At 32.1% G+C, this 14,166-nt stretch overlaps 1 protein-coding gene and 1 pseudogene across 7 annotated transcripts in view; both read left to right on the forward strand.

Annotated features, from left to right (window-relative positions):
* LOC129144276 (protein eyes shut homolog) overlaps nt 1–14,166 on the forward strand; it is a 378,386-nt gene that overhangs the window by 241,952 nt on the left and 122,268 nt on the right. The gene's annotated exons all lie outside the window — the stretch shown is intronic.
* On the forward strand, nt 8,251–8,370 carry LOC129144448 (U6 spliceosomal RNA; annotated as a pseudogene).

A 14,166-nucleotide genomic window follows, 5' to 3' on the forward strand; every position in this document is an offset into this window, starting at 1 on the left:
ATTCCCTGAGGTTAGGCTGGGAACAAGTATAAGATGGGTGAGGGAGGATTGAGAACTAAGACTACAAAGATGAATCTGTAGTTTCTGTCCTCGAGCAAGTCACAGGTTGGTGGAGAATGAAGACAGAAATGTATACAAAGAAATTATGGTGGAAGATGTGACGTGCCACGGTAGAGAATATATGGTTGCTATAACAAACATTCAGTAAAGTACTTTATGCATGATCAGATTTGAATTTTACAGTGATATCTTGAATGACAAGATTAGAGGATAATTCAGAGTTTGGGAGGTTGCAACTAACCTAGTTATATTCCAAAGATGTTGGTCCAAACTTAGTAGTGCCAATAAGGAAACAGACAATGATAGATACATGTTCAAAATCCACATGATTTTCCATAAAGGTTTTTATGAGTGGGGAGGGATGAAGAGTTAAGAAGCAGGATTGCTCCCTGGTTCTCCCTGGATATGATTAAGAGATAATATAGGTTTGAGGGTAGGCAGAAATAATGGTCTAATTTTGTACTTGCTGAGCTTGAGCTACTCAAGCTTAATGGCTTGAGTAGCTACTCAAGCTTAATGGCTTGAGTAGCTACTCAAGCTTAATGGCTTGAGTAGCTACTCAAGCTTAATGGCTTGAGTAGCTACTCAAGCTTTAAATGGCTACTACTGTGGGCCATTTAAAAAGATGAGATGACTGATATTTGAGAATTTGTACCAAACTTGTACACATCTAATTAGGTCTAGGAACATATATAAGAATGTTTAAGCTTGATTTGTAGGTGAAAATATTAATTATCTTTAGCTTGGTAACTTTCAGCTTGATTCCGTGACAATGTAGCATATTAGGGTAAACTTGATTTTTTTTTTATTCATCAGAGTGTGCTAGATTATTTTAGGATAACAAAACAAATAATAGCACTTATTTAGAACAAGAAAGATTTATTTCTTACTTATACAAGGAAACTGCAGTTTCAGATGATATTCCAAGACAACCATCAAGCAAAGGATAGTTCAACTTTGCATTTCCAACATCAATTCCAATCGAGGATTGCCACTGCATTGAAAGAGAACCTTCGGCCAGGCACAGTGCCTCACATCTATAATTCTAGCACTTAGGAAGGCTGAGGTGGGAGGATTGCTTGAGGCCAGGAATATGAGACCAGCTTGGGCAACAAAGTGAGACCCCATCTCTACAGAAAAAAAAAAAAAGAATTAGCTGTGACCACATGCCTGTGGTCACAGAAACATAGGAGTCTGAGACAGGAGAATCACTTAAGCCCATGAGGTCAAGGCTTTAAGAGCCGTGTTTGTGCCTCTGCACTCCAGCCCACGTGACAGAGGGAGACCTAGTCTAAAAAAATAAATAAATAAAACACAACAACAACAACAACAAAAGAGAGAAAACAACCTTGGAGAGGCTTCTATCAGCAATTAATTGCTTCCATCTTTAAGTGACACATGGCATATGTTCCATCTGCATAGATTTATTTAGCTAAAACCAGTCATAAAGCTATGCCTAAACTCAACGGGGTAAAGAAGTTCTATACTGACCCTCATGTGCTCAGGAGATAATGGTAAGTAGCACTAACGTCTTCAACAGTTTTGAAGTCAGAAACACTTGAATTTCTCTATATAAGATCATGTTGTCTACAAATAGGGACAGTTTGACTTCCTCCTTTCTAATATGGATATATTTTATTACTTTCTCATGCCTAATAACTGGCTAGAACTTTCAGTACTATGCTGAATAGAAATGGTGAAATTAGGCATAAAGTTACATACTTCTAATTTGTTGTGAGGTTTTTTTTTTATCATGAAGGGATGTTGAATTTTGTCAAATGCTTTTTATGCATTTATTAAAATTATCATATGCTTTTTTTTTTCTGTTAATGGGATATGTATCACATGTATTTATTTGCATAAATTAAACCCTCATTGCATGCCTGGGATGATTTCCACTTGATCATAGTGAATGTTCTTTTTTTTATAATTATAAAATAATTATACAAGAACAGTGGTAATGAATCTTAAAATTAAAACTGAATTGTATTAAGTCATTAAGAGTAAATTTTTTTTTTTTGAGACAGTCTCACTCTGTCGCTAGGCTGGAGTGCAGTGGTGTGATCTCGACTCACTGCAACCTCCGCCTCTCAGGTTCAAGTGGTTCTCCTGCCTCAGCCTCCTGAGTAGCTGGGACTACCGGCACACTCCACCATGCACAGCTAATTTTTGTATTTTTTAATAGAGATGGGGTTTCACCATGTTGGCCAGGATGGTCTCGCTCTCCTGACCTCGTGATTCTCCTGCCTCAGCTTCCCAAAGTGCTAGGGTTACGGGTGTGAGCTACCTCGCCTGGCCTGTTCTTTTTAGTGTACTGTGGGATTGAATTTTTTAGGATATTGCTGAACTTTTTTGTATCTGTGTCCCTCAGAGATATGGCTTGTAGCTTGCATCTCTCTCTCTTTCCTTCTTTCTTTCTTTCCTTCTTTTTTTTCTCTTTCTTTCTTTCTCTTTCCTTCTTTCTTTTTCTCTTTCTTTCTTTCTTCCCTTCCTTCCTTCTTTCTTTCTTTCTTTCTTTTTCTTTCTCTCTCTCTCTTTCTTTCTTTCTTTCTTTCCCCTTCCTTCCTTCCTTCCTTCCTTCCTTCCTTCCTTCCATCTTTCCTGCATCCTTGTATGGTATTAAAATCAAAGTAGCGCTACCCTTGTAAAATTAATTTGGAAGTATTTCATTCCGTTCAATTATTTGGAATAGGTTGAGGAAAATTACTATTAATTCTTCTTTAAATTTTTGGTAGAATTCAGCAGTGAACCCATTAGACCCTGAGCTTCTCTTTGATGGAAGACTTTTTGTTACTGATTCAATTTTCTTACTAATTTTTGTTCCGTTCAGATTTTGTATTTCTACAAAATTTAATCTTAGCAGAGTGTACGTATCCAGAAACATATCAGTTTTTTCTATGTTGTCTAATTTGTTGGCATATAGTTGTTCTTAATACTCTCACATCTCCTTTTGTATTTCTGTGGTGTCAGCTGTAATGATGCATTTTTCACCTGATTTTACTTATTTGAGTCTTTTCTTGTTTTTTCTTAGTTTAGTTAAAGATTTGTGAATTTTATCTTTTCAATCATCCAACTCTTTATTTTGTTCACCTTTAAAATTGCTTTTAGTTTCTATCTTAAAATTCTTTATAGAAAACCTTAAAGATTCTATCAGGAAAAACTGTTGGAACTAATAAATTCAGTAAAGTTTCAGGATGTAAAATCATCATACAAAACTTAGTAGTATGTGTATACACTAATAGTGAACTATCTGAAAAAGAATTCAAGAAAGCAATTTCATTTGCAAGAGCTATAAAAAATAAGATACATAAGAATCAACTCAACCAAGAAGGAGAAAGATCTCTAAACTGAAAAGTATAAAACTTTGATAAAAGAAATCAAAGAGGACAGAAATAAACGGACATAATCCCATGTTTACAAATTGGAAGAATTGGTATTGTTACGTGGCTGTACTACCATAAGCAACCTATGCATTTATTACAATCCCTATCAAAATACCAGTGACATTCTTCACAAAAGAAAAATAATTCCAAAATGTATATGGAACCACAAAAAGATGCTAAATAGCCAAAGCAACCCTAAGCAAATATCACAAAGCTAGAGAAATCGGGCTACCTTACTTCAACATACACTACAAAACTAAAGTAACCAAAAGAGCATGGTACTGGCATAGAAACAGATACATGAATCAATGGAACACAATAGGGATCCCAGAAATAAATTCACACATCTACAGTGAACTGATTTTCAACAAAGGTAAGAAGAACACACATTGAGGAAAAGACAATCCCTCCAACAAATGGTGCCAGGAAAATTGGATATTTACATGAAGAATGATACTAGACCCCAAACTCTCACCATATACAAAATCAACTCAATATGAATCAAATATTTATATGTAAAATCTGAAAATATGATGAAACTATTAGAAAACAGGAGAGATGCTTTACAACTTTGGGCTGGGCAAGGATTTTTTTTTTTAAAATAAAACCTCTAAAGCACAGGCAACAAAAGCAAAAATAGGCTAATTTGATTACATCAAACTAACATGCTTTTACACAGAAAAGGAAACTATTAGCCAAGTTGAAACAACCTACAAATGAGAGAAAATATGTGCAAATTATACATCTAACAAAGGATTTATATTCACAATATATAAGAAATTTAACAGCAAAAGAACAAATAATCTGATTTAGCAGTGGGCAAAAAAACTTAATATACATTTCTCAAACGAAGACAAGTGATCAACAGGTATATAAAATATACCCAACATCACTAGTCATCAGGGAAATGCAAATCAAAACCACAATGAAATACCACTTTACTCTAGTTAGAATGGTTATTATCAAAAAGACTAAAGAAAACAAGTGTTGGCAAGGATATGGGGAAAAGGGAACACTTACACACATTGTAATCTAGTAGAGACATTATGGAAAGAAGTATAGAAATTCCTCAAAAAATGAAAAATAGAACTACCATATGATCCAGCAATCCCCCAGTGGTTATGTATCCAAAGAAAATGACATCAGTATTCAAAGAGATATCTGCACTTTCATACTTATTACAGCACAATTTATAATTTCCAAGATATAGAATCAACCTAAAAGTCCAACAAGGGACGAATGGATGAAGAAAATATGGTGTTTATACTCAATGGAATACTATCTAGCCATCAAAAAGAATGGAATTCTGTTGTTTTAAATAAATTTTTTAAATAAATTTGAGTTTTAAAATCAGTTCTAATTTTTTTTTTTTTTAAATACATAAGCTGAGATTATTGGTGTTCCTCCTAGAATTTGGAATAAAATGCCAAATGCTATCTAAATGTCCTAGCCTACTCCTCTATACATGGTGCAATTAGATGGTACAGTTTGCTTGAAAACAGTATAGAAGTTAAATACATAAATAGTTAAATACACGCTATGTTTGTATATGGACTTCGAACAATAAACCTGCCCATACATACCAACCACACATATGTCCGTGAAAATTTGTTCTTTTAGGGTATATTAGGCCATTTATTTTGAAAAATATGAACAAACAAGTAATCAACTTCAGGCTGTGTACTTATAAATGCTTCCCTGTGCTTTGTAGATGAATTTGTTTTTTGAGAACCTTACGGAGCTTGTCTGTGATCTAATGTCCTTCATGTCTTTCTTTAAAAGAAAGTCTTCTTTTGGATTTCTCATTATCAGATTGATTGCCTGTTACAGTTTGTTGGTCAATGGATGTTTGTTCATATTTGTATTCAACAAATTTACATCTTCTCTGATTGTTGATATGGGCCACGTACATGACATATGCAAGTACAGTGATTTATTACTTGCCCATATATAAGAAGACCAATATCTTGGACTGTAAGATACTTGCTAACATAGTTCCCTCAGGCTGGAATAATTCACAGAAAGTTCTTTACTACAACACTTCTTTGAGAACTTCCTTAGGGACAACGTCCATTGACTTTAGCAGTAGTCTGCAAATCTTCTAAATGACATTTTGATTTTAGGCAGATGTTGGTTTCAATTACATAATATTTTTTATTAGGAATATAAATTGAAAATTCCCAGTGAAGTCAACTAATTCCATATTATTATCTCGAATGAGGTAATACATTGCAAGCTATAATTTAATTAATCCTACCTAGTGGCGTCTATACATATGTCTGATACACACTAAAAAACTTAATTATTTTAAGCAGATAAATCTGGCTCAATATTAGAACATCTTATTAATTCAGAAAATATTTAATTTTGTAAAAAAAAAATCTTTCCATGTTCTTACTTCTGTCTTTAAAATGTTTTTCATGTTTTATTAAAATCAAAATACATTGTTTTCTATAAAAATGATAAAAATATCCCTTAAATTTTATGCTGATAATCTTACTATTAGAAAGTTTTTTTATACCCTAGTTATTTGTTTACTTCTTGCTGTTAATAAGAGCTGACCTCCATTTCACACTAAGTGTGAGGTCATAAGGTACTATTACAAGTGTATGACATATATTAACTCATTTAATTAAAGTATTATTAAATTCTACTAATAGTTGCATGTAAGCATATTAAAAATTAAGATTAGTAAAACTTCTCAAAGTTTCTGTGAATAATTTTCAAATTAAAAATTAATTTTCCTTTAAAACATTTAACAAGGCAAAAGATATAAAATTATTTACTTTAAATGAATTGTTCAAATTACAGTTGTTCATTAATAACATACCATTGAATACATTTTTTTTAAAAATTAGACACTTTAATTTGGAATCAATGTTTATAAAGATAAAATGTTGGAATATGCATTTAATAAAAAGAAATAAAAAGTATAGATCAGTGCCTATATTTAAGAAGTGCTAATTATAATGAGAAGTTTTCACTGTGGAAGTAGCAATTGTAAAAACAGTGTGTTTCATACTCAAATGACTTTATGTTTGCTAACTTTATTTTTTATTGTATTTGAGCAAACTCTTTAAGCTAATGACAAATCCAAGTTATGTGAGTTTAAAATGTGACAATACTATATATCTCTAAAGTACTATGTATCCCTAAAGTATTTGACAATACTGTATATCCCTAAAGAACTCTTAAGGATCTGTGATTGTGTATCTTTCAGATATTTATTTATTGAGCATTTACAGTGAAACAAGAATTATTAGATGCTAAAGGGGCATCTGAGTCGTTACTAGAGTGTCAAATAATGCATTTTGATTGAGGTAGTAAATACATAAATTCTTTGAATTAAACAAATGAAAGCATGGTCAAAATTGTGTGTGAGGTGTGTAAATAAACAAATTAATGGTATTTTCTCATTTATCCTCAAATGTGCTATTAGTAAACACTACAAACATGAGTCTTTATTATCTTTCTCTACTTTGTGCCACAATTAAAGGCTCCAACTTAGAATTGGCTACACTACTTATCTGCATGCATTGTTTTTCTATTAATCTAGAAATCTAGATTAATAGAATAGAAAAATTCTATTAATCTAGAAAATAGCAAAGACAAGTGAAGAATAAGTGATAACAACACTAATACCAGTAGTTTATAATTATAAGTACGCCAAAGGAAAAATAAAGCAAAAATTAAAAGAACTATGTGAGTACAAAGCATGTGTATACAGCAGTATCTCTGACCCATGAATAAAAGTTAAAAGGAAGATAAAGTATATGTGAATAAAATGGGTAATACCAAAAAAGGGTGAGTTTTGAGTTTGTCAGAAATTTTCATATTAATGATGAGCTAAGAAGGCATCAATATTTTAAAACAAAATTCTTCAGCATAAGTCTAGGGATGTTAAATGTTTCTTAGGTGTTGGATGTGGAGATGGGTCACCCCCATTTCGCAGGGAGTATCCTATTGCCACTGGTCTTAGGAGTGTAGGTGGCAGGAAAGCTTCAGCCCCTTAAGGGATTGCCTGAGTTGAGAAGCTGCCCTGCCCAAGGTCACACCCATTTCCAGAGCAGGGCACATCTGCATATCTGTGACTGACAGAGGGAGGGATATAGAGGCCTAGGCCACTTCCACTTCAAGCAAAACAACTCTGATTGGTCATTTTTACCTTCATAAATCACTGGGTCAGCTAAGTTTCTGGTCACCATATGGAAATCCACTTCTACCTCTGTCAGGACTACTTTCTTTCCCCCTTGATTCCACACACTAAACTCTGTCTCAACATCTGATTCCCAGAGAATCCAATCTGTAACATCTCGTAAATACAATGTAACTTTTAAAAATAATTATATATAAAATTGCACTTCATAAGAATGACTGCTTTTCCCCCTGTACCTAGGATAAAGTTACATTTATTCATAGCTGATTTTCTGTAGAAAGCATGGAACAGACATGGCAGAATCTAGAAAAAAAGGCTATAAAATCTGTGATAACTGTGTTGTATTTGAAGAAATGAATAGGCTAGGATTCTGATGACAGTAATCACACAAGCCAGAACCCAACAAAAACCTGGTTTGTTTTCAAACTGTGTAAGAATGTCAGAATTAGACATGCAATGTTAAAATAAGTGTAAAATTTAGACACATATCTTGTTTTTCACACTTTCTTTAAAAGGCAGCAGAGTCTCTAGTATCTTCTGTTTTACACACTAAACTATTTTGAAATCTGCCTATGATCACAGAATTTTTTGATGTGCTAAAGTGTTTAAAATACTCAGCTTTTAAAATTTCAATTAGTAAGTGCTAATTAGCATCTAAAATGAGGAAGAGGTCCTAGAGAAGTTGTAATAAAAACCAGGAAGATAAAAAGTTGAGAGGCATGGCCCCTGCGCAAGGATGACACGCAAATTCGTGAAGCGTTCCATATTTTTCTGTGATAGAATTCTCACAAAATAAACCCAGGGCATTACATGTTGACAAAAAAAAAAAAAAAGAAATTACTTTAAAACAGAGAAGAGTAGAATTGAAGAACAGAAGGTGGGAAATGAGCGGAAAAAAAGGAAACAAAATATTCTGAGGAAAGTAAAGGGAGGAAATGAACAAGGTCTTTTCTTCGTAAGGCTTATTTTTCTTGCCTTTGCTTTAAAATGAGATACCAAAATCATCTTTGTGTACTTGAATGAATTGTTTGATTTTGTTTGATTTTATCTCACAATTGAATCTGACCAAAATGAAATTCCATTCAGCTACTAGTAGCTTTCTATTTCCAATACTTAATAATTATAGGCAACAATGTATACTAACCTTAATCTCAGTGTTGTTCTTTTGTTTTCAATTGTACAGATTTCAATAGAAATTTATAAGGTTTGAGAAAGATAACAACCCAATGCATTCTTTTAATTATAAAAATTTCAGAAAAATCTCCTAAGAAATTATTTTCTTCTATGAATTGACAACTCAAATATTTTAATTAGAAAGTTCTTCACCTGTCTTATATGCATCCCAATAAGGGAAATGTCATATGACTGGCCATCTATGCTATAGGCAGCTGGAGACAATTCTTGAATTTCTTACAGGAAGAGAGCCAAGATAACCATCAGCAAAACAATAGGTCATTGAGAACATCAAGGAAACCATTCTAAAGGAAAACAACAGAAGCCTCAGAAGGCAAAACAGAGCAGATGGCCCCAAGAATCTTTTGGACTAGGTTATTTTTGTGCTGGGTCCATAGCTTATGAAAGAAAGTGAATAAAGTGGAAGCAAATTAAGCATTGCATATGGATGTGGGTGTTAGTTTCTTAAGGTGAGAACCAAATTCACAAACCTAACATTAAATCAGAACTGTTGTTTCTAACTAGAATGGCATGCTGTATTGCTTACAGATAAGATTATGTAATAATGTTGAAAAGAATCATACATTGTGGACACAGCCTTCTTGAATGCAGTAATTTGGCTGAAACATAAACTGTGTTTATTTGCTTTGACCACTATTTTCATCAAGTCTTAAGTTGCTTTTTGTTTTCATAATATAATTACTAAAAACATTGCATTTGATATTGCCAAATTGTTAAAAAAATAGAAAACAATTATTTCAAAGAAGTCAAAAACTTACTCTTCAAAAATACGTTTGTAAGAGCTTTATAAAGCAGTAAAGCAGTGTATACAAGTCTATGTGACTGTGTATGTATATGAGTGTGTGTGCCAATGAACAAAATATCCTATTGTGTTTATCTTTGAAGGCCATAAAAAAGTGTTAATAGAATAAGGACATGTTCTAATGCAGTTTCATGTCAATGAAGCAGTAATGGACAAGTGTTAAGTTGTCATAACCTGAAAATTAGCACATTCCATAACTGCAATCTCTATGAATTTTAATAAAACTTTTCACAGTTTTAAGAATGATTTCAGCTTTCCTCTTACAGTTTGGGCTAATCATATTAAGGAATTAAAATTGGAAAATTATACAGCATAATACAATCATGTTAGTCATCTAACATCTTCTTTATCTTCATTTGTCATTGAATATTGTCCAAATTCCTCAGTACTTCACATTGGCCCTTAATGCCGTGCAGTGTGTGTATGTGTGAGATTACAATTCCTGATGGAGGCACTTGGAAAAGTGATGGGAGAAATGGGTGAGTTGTGTTTGTATCAGCTTGTTGCAAATACTAGGGAGTACTTGGAATTTAGTGGATAGGGCAAGTGATGTTTAACTTCCCTCAAATAATTTGTCTGAACAAAGAAAAATTTGTCCAAATTGCCAGTAATATTAATGCTGAACAACACTTCATCGTAATCTGACTTGACTGTATTTCTGCTAGCTTACATTCATTTCATTCTAATTCACACACTACATCACAGGCAAACTGAGCATCCTATCTTCTTTAACCTGGGTCTTTGTACATTGTTTCCTTTTCCTGAAATGCTTTTCCTTTCTTCCATTCCCTGCCAACATGAAGCTAGACAACTAACTACTTTTCCCAGTTTCAGCCCACAGGTGGCTTCCTTAGCAAAGTGTTCCCTAGCTCCCTCATGATTCATTAGTTATTTATCTCTCTGCATCCGCAAAACACAAACCATTCCACTAATACGATGTGTGCACCTGTTTGTCTGATTTAATGTTGTTTGCATGCTGCTGCCTTCAGACAATGAATCACTTCTTATTTGTCTTTACATATGGAGACTCTAGCACATTGAAATCTATGTGTTCATTAAGTGCCCAATTAATGTCAAATGAAAAAAAAATACAAAGAGCATATGAAAAAGTGAGTAAATCTATGCAAAAAAAGAAATACATAGAAATACATGTTACAATGTTTGATCTGGGAAAGTGCTCTTGTTTTGAAAGAAATATCACACATATACACTAAAAAATTATGAAAGATTTATGACACAGTACAGTAAATTTATAATTCTAATTATATATAATTATATACATATATTTACATATATATACATATATATATATATATATACACACAGAGAGAGAGAGAGAAAGAAAGAGAGAGAGTCAGGTTCTGTGAAAATTGCTGGAAATTAGAAGTAGAAAAGCCAATATTGGTACCTACCCTCACAAATATTGCAACATTGGGGAACACAGATGATTAAGCAAATGAATAAAACAAAGTTTAATTACTGGTCTGAACTGTATTTAAAGTCTTACTTCTGTGCAATCTTTAAAAAAGTACTGAATCTTTCTGAATTTTAGCTTACAAAATATATAAAATTTAAAAGGAGACACTTCCTCTCACATACTGGTGATTATGTTATGAGGATTAAGATAGGTTATACAATCATCTAAGACGATGTCTGGAATGTGAGAATTCTTTAATAATTGATAACTAATATTATATGAAAACTGTATAAATTATTAGAATGGCTTTTTTTCTGTGCCTTCTCTTTTTCTCATAAAGTTTTAAGAATTAATATTTCTTACTACATTTTGTACTCAAAAACAGAAAATTTGCTTATAATATTTTATATATTTCTTAATTTTTATGTAATAATATATTAGTTATTTATTTCATAGGCCAGTTTAGATTTAGATCCCATGAACACTGCTTTAACATGTCTTTTGACAATTTAGGATGAATTCAGGAATGTATCAAAGTACAATCAAGAACAATGTTTTGCTTTTTCTTTGCTTTTCGTTACTGTGACTTATTTCCCTCTGGCTTTTTCAGCTTTCTCTCAAGTTAATACTTTCTCAACTCTTAGATGCCTGATATCTTGTCTTGCCATTAATCACTGTGAACTTAACAGCTAGCACAACTCTCAGTATTATCTTGAGTTTAATTCTGTGTACACAGCAATGAATCAAAGTCATGAAAACAGAGGATTGTACCTCTTCAAATCAAAGCATTTAAAAACATTTATATCATTTAAACTTTCAGGCTTAAAAATACTTTTAGTTCTGACAGTTTTCTCTTTGAAGTTAATATAGTTTAAACACACTATCTGGTAAAATTTTACTTGATGAAAAAGTATTAATTAGCTATAATTATTGAAGGTGATTTTGCCAAAAAAATTAATGGCTTCATTAAAAGTATTAACATTTTATTGTTTTTTCTAAAACTACTGTTTCTGTGTTTATTACTCAATATTGATGTATTATCTCTTGTGTCTTAACACCCTTTGGACAAATGATAAACTATAAATTTGCCACATATATGATAAAACAAGTGATCAATTGGGTCCACTAATTGACATTAGGCAAAGTGACTGAGTTTTTGAAAATATTTCGCTATGATTGATTAAAAAAACCTCTGGGTTAAAACCATGTTATTTATACTATGAAAATTTTCAAACTCTACTACTTTTAGTTCACATTTTATTTCTCCTGAATTATGAGTAGTAAACATGAATCTTATTGATATTATAAGCTAATTGGGAAATTTTATGTGGAAAATTATATATCATAACATTATGGAAACAAATAGTTTAGGAATTTAAACATTCAGTACATATTAACTTGTTTCTAAAATATTATCTCTTAAAAAGGAAGTTCAGAGAACATCAATAAAGTAGAACTGAATTCAAGATTTTCCATGACGGTTAAATATGAAAACATGATATATTATTTCTATATAAAGGCAAATATTTTAAAAGAATACCTTTTTGGTTTATTTCTGCACTGTTGAGACTGTGTCTTAGTACACATCTTATTAACCAATGATTTTGCTATCTGTTTGAATGTATGCTTTGGCTGTCAGGTAAATTTTTTCATAATCAAAAGTAAGTTTGAATAAACCTAAAATCACATGAAGGAGGAAATCATTAGATCCAAAAAGGGCTTCAAGTTTAACAAGTTAAAATATAAATTAGCAGGCAAATTTAATTTTATGCTTTTTTGTTTAAAAAAAGTGGTAAAATTTTATTCAAAATATTTATTGCTCTGATTTTCTCTTAGGAGAACTTTATAGTTTAGTTGTTAAAGATGAATACTATTATACTTCCCTAATAAATTAAACTATAGGCCTGAGCAAAGCAAGCCTTAGCTATTTTTATGTGATCAGCACAGGATTAATAAAAGTGATCATTTTCCACCTAGTACAAAAAGTTATAAGAAATATTCAATCATGGTGGATTGGTGAACCTAGACCTTTGGCTTGTCATACTAGGAACACTTAAATAACCATAAAAATAATTATCAAAACATTAACAATCAAAACTATCCAAGGAGTTTTAAAGACCTTTTTTTTTTCAGGTACCAACTTGGCAGGCATTAAATTCACTTTCATTTGTTAATGCAGCATTTATTCTAGAGATCTTTTGTCAGATTAATCGAGAAACAAATGCTATGCATAAAGTATTTGGATGTTAAAATAGAAACAAGATAAGGTCTTAGGTGTAGACAGGTAACAAGCTAGTGAAGACTGAAAAAGCATGAATTAATTGAATACATCATTGAGAAATGGAAGCGCAATATATTGGTCCTGCTTCTAGCATCTAAGTATAAATATAATCAAATAGTTGATATAGTTCATTACTTTTCTGTGAAATAAAGGAATTTGTAAAGATGACCTGTTGGGCTCTATAGCAGAAAATGTCATAATTGCAACTAATAATATTTATACTAAATGTTAATCTTGGCTAGAATAGAAGCTCCTAACATAGAAGACCTAAGGTAGACTGCCTAGCAGAATGTTTACCTGGTATTATTCTTTTTATTTTATAGAACAACAAAACCCAATATTTAAAAGGAGGATCAGAAATACTTTATAATTGGCCTAAAGTCACATAGTTTATAGGTGCCTTAAAGGATTACAATCCAACCCTCTCCAAAGACTGACCTTTCCGCTAAGCTGCCCAGCATCCTGGTCTCCCTGTATTAGTAGGCCTTGTGGCACAATAAACACCACTTGTTTATGTTCTTTTTATATAAACTTTCTTGTGAAGGAGGGGAGAATAAATCAATTACATCAACTTTAAACTAGAAGACTTTGAGTCCCATCCTGTACTTGTTTAAAGTCAAAAGTTAGCACTGTGTTGTTGTCTTTAGAATCCACAAAGCCAAAATTTAGTATGGGAAGGTTTATTGAAGATAAGCTTTTAAAAAATAGTGCCTGAAATTAGTAAAAATATATATTTTGAGACTATATTGAAGAATAGTGACTCTAGTGTACAATGGGAATATGTGGGTTAAGGAAATTGACTACTCTGGTTCCTTGACAGCAATTTTCAGTAATATGCGTATAATTAATGTCCTTCTAATAAAACTGCAGTCT

This window comes from Pan troglodytes, chromosome 5, assembly GCF_028858775.2.
Source record: "Pan troglodytes isolate AG18354 chromosome 5, NHGRI_mPanTro3-v2.0_pri, whole genome shotgun sequence".
Taxonomy (NCBI): Eukaryota; Metazoa; Chordata; class Mammalia; order Primates; family Hominidae; genus Pan; species Pan troglodytes.